This window comes from Dipodomys merriami, unplaced genomic scaffold (assembly GCF_024711535.1).
Source record: "Dipodomys merriami isolate MVZ:Mamm:240054 unplaced genomic scaffold, mDipMer1.0.p SCAF_3, whole genome shotgun sequence".
NCBI lineage: Eukaryota > Metazoa > Chordata > Mammalia > Rodentia > Heteromyidae > Dipodomys > Dipodomys merriami.
In genome coordinates this window covers 3,190,185-3,196,253 of record NW_027204492.1, presented here as the reverse complement: position 1 = coordinate 3,196,253, position 6,069 = coordinate 3,190,185, and the positions used below count along the sequence as shown (strand labels likewise).

General features: G+C 35.7%; 1 protein-coding gene across 1 annotated transcript in view; it reads left to right on the top strand.

Annotated features, from left to right (window-relative positions):
• Pasd1 (PAS domain containing repressor 1) overlaps positions 1-6,069 on the top strand; it is a 77,006-nt gene that overhangs the window by 837 nt on the left and 70,100 nt on the right. The gene's annotated exons all lie outside the window — the stretch shown is intronic.

Below are 6,069 nucleotides of genomic sequence, written 5' to 3'. Positions count from 1 at the left end.
GCACACTTGACTGCTCTAGGCCAAAGTGACAGATGCAGAACCTCTGTAGGAGGGGAGCACTTGTTCTTTATTGTCTAGTAGACTCTATTTCTTTTCTGTTTCATTTGGTTGATGTATAGGTATCAACTTCCAAGGTAAACACTATTACATAGACAACACTGATTTCAATGTCAATGAAGAATGAATTTTCTCTGTCTTTTCACTGAGAGGGTCTGGTTATGTACAGGCCAGCATCAGTCTCATTGTCCTCTTGCCTCACCAGTTGGGAATGGTGGGATTGTAGGAATGTGCCACTGTATCTGGTAAGTATTTTTTCTTTTTAATATCTCTGAAATGTTATTGCCCACATATTTCTGATGAAATGCTTCAGACAAAATGTGGTATTCTGCTGTACAGTACATATTCAACATGCCTTTTCTTTCTTTTCTCTTTTCTTTTCTACTTTGGTGGTACTGGGTTTGAACTCCAGGCAATGCACTGACTAAGCTAGTGACATACTGCTAAGCCACAGCTCCAGCCCTGATTTTCACTGGTTATCTTTCATATACTGTCCTACTTTCTGTTCAGGCACAGGCCTATAGCACAGTCTCAGTACTTGGAGGCTTCCCATCCTTCCTTGAATCATAGGATCCAGCCACAGTGTCCAGATTCCTTTCCGTGGACATAGGTCTTGTGGACTGTTCTCTGACTGTCCTAGCACCACAGCCCTTCCAATATCAGCTTTTCATACAGGTTGGGAAAAAAAAATGTTATCACTGCACCCAGCTATGGGTTGACAAGGGGAAGGGTCTGGAATTTTTCTGCCTTGGCTCTCTTGAACTATGATCCAATCCTCCAATTCTCAAACACCCAAGTAGCTATGATTAGGGTAATGAGACATGACACCCAGTTGCACTCTTTATTTTTGAGAGAAGGCCTTGCTTCTTGCCAGGATGTGCACCTGGACTTTCATTCACCTATTTAAGGTGTCCATTAATATCTAGGAAGACAGATGCGTGCAACCATGCCCTTCTGTTGAGTGGGAGTCTTTGGACTGTTTTGTACAAGCTCACATGAAACTGTAGTTCCACTGATCTCTGCCTCTCATGTAGCTAGGTTGACAACTGACCAATAGTACTGTGCACAGCTATGAATTAAGAAGGGACTCTCACAAACTTTTCTGCCCAGATAGGCCTCAAACCAAATGCTTCCATCTTCAGCTTCCAAAGTGGGTGGGCTTAAAAGTGTGATTATGCAGTGCCTGGCTTCAATATGCATTTAAGGAATAAAGTTGTCTTGAGAAAGCCGTTAGCTTAATGTTTGTGGCTATGAGTAAATTGCTGTGGAAGGAGATTCACAACTATTTAGCATATAATGCAAGGACATGAATTTATGGATATGAATTTAGTTTTTGATCCTCAGTTCATAATTGATACATGGATAACATATAATAGGTTTTTAAACTGGATGCTTATATGTCAGGTAGACTGTTCCTGAAGTGCTACAGTCATGTTCTAATAACATCTTATCCTCCAAGGAATTCCTGATTATGTTTTAGAAGATCAGTTTTTAACTTTTTCTAATATGTATTCATTTTTCTCATATTTTGAACCATTTTTAATTTAAAAGTGTGAAATCTGGTTTGAATATGAAGCTAAGTCAGAAGTTGCTAGCCCTCTTCTTAGGTATTTGTGAGCACAATTAGCTAATGACTGTTCATTCTGAAGGAACACGTGTTTGCCTGTGTCAGTAATTATTTATACATAAAAGTTTGCACTTTTGCATTTTGGCAATTAATTAAATCATGCAGCTACATTATGCCTGATAATTGGGCATGAAAAAGCAAAATGTTAATAGAGAAAACATAAAAAGAAGGTCTCAGGAAGAGTAAATTTCCTAGTCACATATAAAGAAGGGTCTTTTGAGAAGCTAGCTGATGATTTTTCATGGAACTGTTTGCACAATGAAGGTGAGAGGTTGCCTTTGCTGACTATTTTCTTCCTGTACACAGCAGGCTGGTAGTTGAACCCAGGAATTCTTGGTGACGTGGGACAAATTTGGGACTGCCTCACACCCATCTGTTTCTTTCAGCCTGCAGAAAATTCCCCTTTTCTTCCTTAAATTGCAGAAGGCTCTGGGAAGTCACTTGAAATCTCTTCCAAAAAACCACCTTCCTCTTTGATCTAAGTAGTTATTAGGCATTGTTCCAGGACTTCAAGATATACTAGTGAATACAACAAAGCGACTGCCTTCACTGATCTGACTTTCTAATTAGAGAAGACAATAAATATCCACGTACACATGCAATGTTAGGGTGTGATAAGTCTTATCATGAAAATTAAGTTAACAGAAAGGAAGAGAGAGAGAGATTCAGAGTTGAAGCCTATTTCAGTGATAGAAAAATCCATTTGTTCCTATGACAAACCCTGGTACTAGTGTGCATGGAGTGGTAAACATGAGGGAGCATGTGATGAGACAAGTCCAGAAAGCTTGCCCAGATGAGATCAAGGTAGGGTAGAATGTGGAGATAATATGTTTTCAATTCCACCCAGAAGAAAGCTGGAAAGTCAATAGTATCAAACACAAAATCAGTTGTGAGATTCTTTCAGGGTATGTTCTTGACCCTCATACCTGCAACGTATCCTCCAAGTAGAAGTCCAAATCCTTTCCCTTGTTTCTTATTTTGGTGAGAATACCCATCCACAATTGATTTCTGGACATGGACTATATAACCCATAATCATCATCAAATTTACTCTAATATTCATTGATTAAATCTTACTGATGATTTTTAGGAGAATGGTCTCAAACTTTCATCACTTAGTATGATAGGCCCACAGAAGCATGTTTAGATATCCTTTGGTAGGTTGGAGAAGTTTTCTTCTTTGATTAAATTATATTTCTTTAAATGAGCTTTGGGGTTTTACTTTTTCTTTCTAATGACTTTTATTCATTGATTATTTTCACAGATTAAACCCACCTGGCACTTCTATATGATTGTGAAAAGTAATCCTTAATTTTTCAACTTTGAATTTTTTGCTTTGGTAAAACATATAACATGAAACTTTCCATTGTACTGAAGTTTAAATGAACAGTACATTAACTGTTAGGCACAACCATCCACCCCAACTTTGTTTTTGTTTTCGTAAATTCAAATAGGTCTCAAGAATATGAACTTTCCATAATGTTCACCAGATCTTGACACCCATCACTTAGTTTTCTGTTTCTATGAATTTCACCACTTATATATTACATATGTATCACTTTGTGCCTGGGTAGTTTTACTTAGCATACTATCAAGTTTATCCATGTTATAATATGTAGCAGTACTTCATTCCTTTACAGCTGGATAATAATCCATTGAGTAGCTATATCATTTGGTTGTCTATTGATGGATATTTATGCTTCCACCTTTAGGCCGTGGTGAATAATGATGTTGTGAAGATGGTTATCCAGGTATTTGTTAGGTCCCTGTTTCCAATTTTTTTTGGTGTTACTCAGAAGCAGAAATCACATGATAATTCTGTCATTAACTTTTAAAAAATTCATATAAAGTCTGTATTTTTACTTTATTATTTTTGTTATCTTCAAGTGGTTTAACATAGGGTTTTCATTTTATTTATTTAGTTTTTAGGAGTTTCATTTTAATGTGTCCATTTATATGTGGAAAACATCTTAAGTAGTTCCACCGCCTTTACCACTCTCACATTTTCACATATATACATTATGTATTCCACATTTGTGCCATTTTGCATTCATATCAGCAATGCTCAGGGATCTCATTTCTCAGAATCCTCATCAATATTGTCCTTTTGCTTTGAATTTTAAATACTAGCTACTATAATGAATGTGACATGATATTTATTTATGATTGTTTGCTTACCAGTGAGCTATATCCTCAGCCTTCATTGTGGTTGTAAGTTCAATTTTCCCAATGCTTAATGCTGTTGAACATATTTTCATGTGTTTGTTGATCATTTATGTACCTTCTTTGGAGAGACGTGTATTTAAGTATTTTTCACATTTATTATTTTTGTTGTTGACTTGTAGGAATTCTTAACTATTCTGGATAGTAATCCTTTATAAAACATAATTTATATTTCCTACCATGATATAAGTTGGACTTCACTCTGTAGGTATTATCCCTTTAAAATTGTGAAGAATTCCCATTTATTCATGTTTTCTTTGGTTGCTTGTGATTTTGGTATTGTATCATTGCCGAATCTAGTATCATGAAAATTTCTTATACATTTTATTTTGTGGGTTTTGTAGTTTTAGCTGTTGTGTTTATGTGTTTGTTTCATTTTGAGTTACTTTTTGCCTATAGTGTAAGTTAAGGGTTTATTTTATTTTTTTAGATTTTGGCATATAGATATCAAGGTTTCTTAGCATCATTGTTAAAACTAATATTCTTTTCCTATTGGATACTCTGAGAACATTTGTTGGGAGTTATTTGACCATAAATGTGCAAACTTGCTTCTGGTCTGTCCCATTCTCTTACTAATATCTGTCTTTTTGCAGTACTAGAGTCTTTTCATTACAATTGACTTGAGTAAGTTTCTTGTTCTGCAATGGAGCATTTGTAAATAATATATTTTTCATCATTTTACTTTTAATATGTCTTCATTTTTTTAATATTTAGAGACATTTCCTATAAATTAGAATAGACATTTTGAAAGTTTTCTGTCTCTTATTTGAATATTTAGACCACAGATACCCCTCAGCATTCAGGGAGCATTGTTTCGCTGATCTCTGTGGATATTAAAATCCAGAAATGCTTCAGTCTTTTACATAAAATGGCACAGTATTTGCATATAACCTAGACATATTCTCTTGAGTACTTTAAACCATCTCTAGTTTTCTTATAAGACCTAATGTGCATATTAGTTAAACATCGTACTGTGTATTGTTTAGGGAATAGTTGCAAGCAGGAATGTCTGTACTGTTTAGTATAAACATAGGTGAGGTTGGGATTTTTTTCTAATATTTTTGACTAGTGGTTGGTTGAGTACCTGAATGGACAATCCTCCTTGTATATAGAGGGATGATTATTTTGTCTTAAGGTTATCATTAATGTACATTAGTGTAATTTTTATTTTTATTTATTTATTTATTGTGAGAATACCATACAGAGGAGTTACAATTACATGGCAAGATAATGAGTACATTTCTTATCAAGCATTGTTGCCTCCCTGTTGTTTCCCCTTCCCATCCCTTCCCATACTCCTCCATTAGTGTAAGTTTTAGAAACAGTTCTTGAACCCCCAAATCTCAGGATATAGGTTAAAATTGCTTGTCACTACTTTGGACCATGGGAGCCTGGCCATATTTGCAGCATTCATTATATAAAAAGTCAGTCAGAAGAAACACAATTCAAAATCCAAGAAGCCTTCCCTAGGAGACCAAGGGTACAATGTGTGAAGAAAAACAAAGGATTAAAATTGCAATAGGGAATACAGGCTAGACTTGAAAGCAGTGGGGACTACACCATGTCAGCAATGGAAAAGACAAGGCACATAGCTCTTTCTGTGCTAAAAGGACACTTCTTAGCACCAGAAAGCCTGGATTTCTTTGAGAGTTGTATTTAGAAACAATAGACAAGCTATATAGGACAGTCTTAGAATCTAGAAACAAATATTTTCTCATGCTGTACTCTTGGGTTAATGAGGACTATAGCAGGTAAATAAAAAAAAAAGATGCCATCCATGGTATACTTCATGAGAGAACAGAAAAGCATGTACACATAAAAGAAGTATCTCTCCATACTCATTGGTTATTTTTTTAAATCAAAAATTAGATAGCATTCATTAAATTCCTTCTATGAATTGATCACAGAATTTCCTCATAAGTAAAATAAACTAACGTTCTTTAAGTACAATGGTAATATATTCTAGGAAAAGGAAACTTTTTTTTTGGTCTGTTTTGGGACTTGAACTCTGGGCTTGGGTGCTGTCCCTGCTCTCTTCAGCTCAAGGCGAACACTCTACCGCTTGAGCCACAGCACCACTTCTGGTTTTCTAGTGGTTTATTGGAGATAAGTGTCTCACAGACTTTCCTGCCCAGGCTGGCTTTGAACCGAGATCCTCAGATC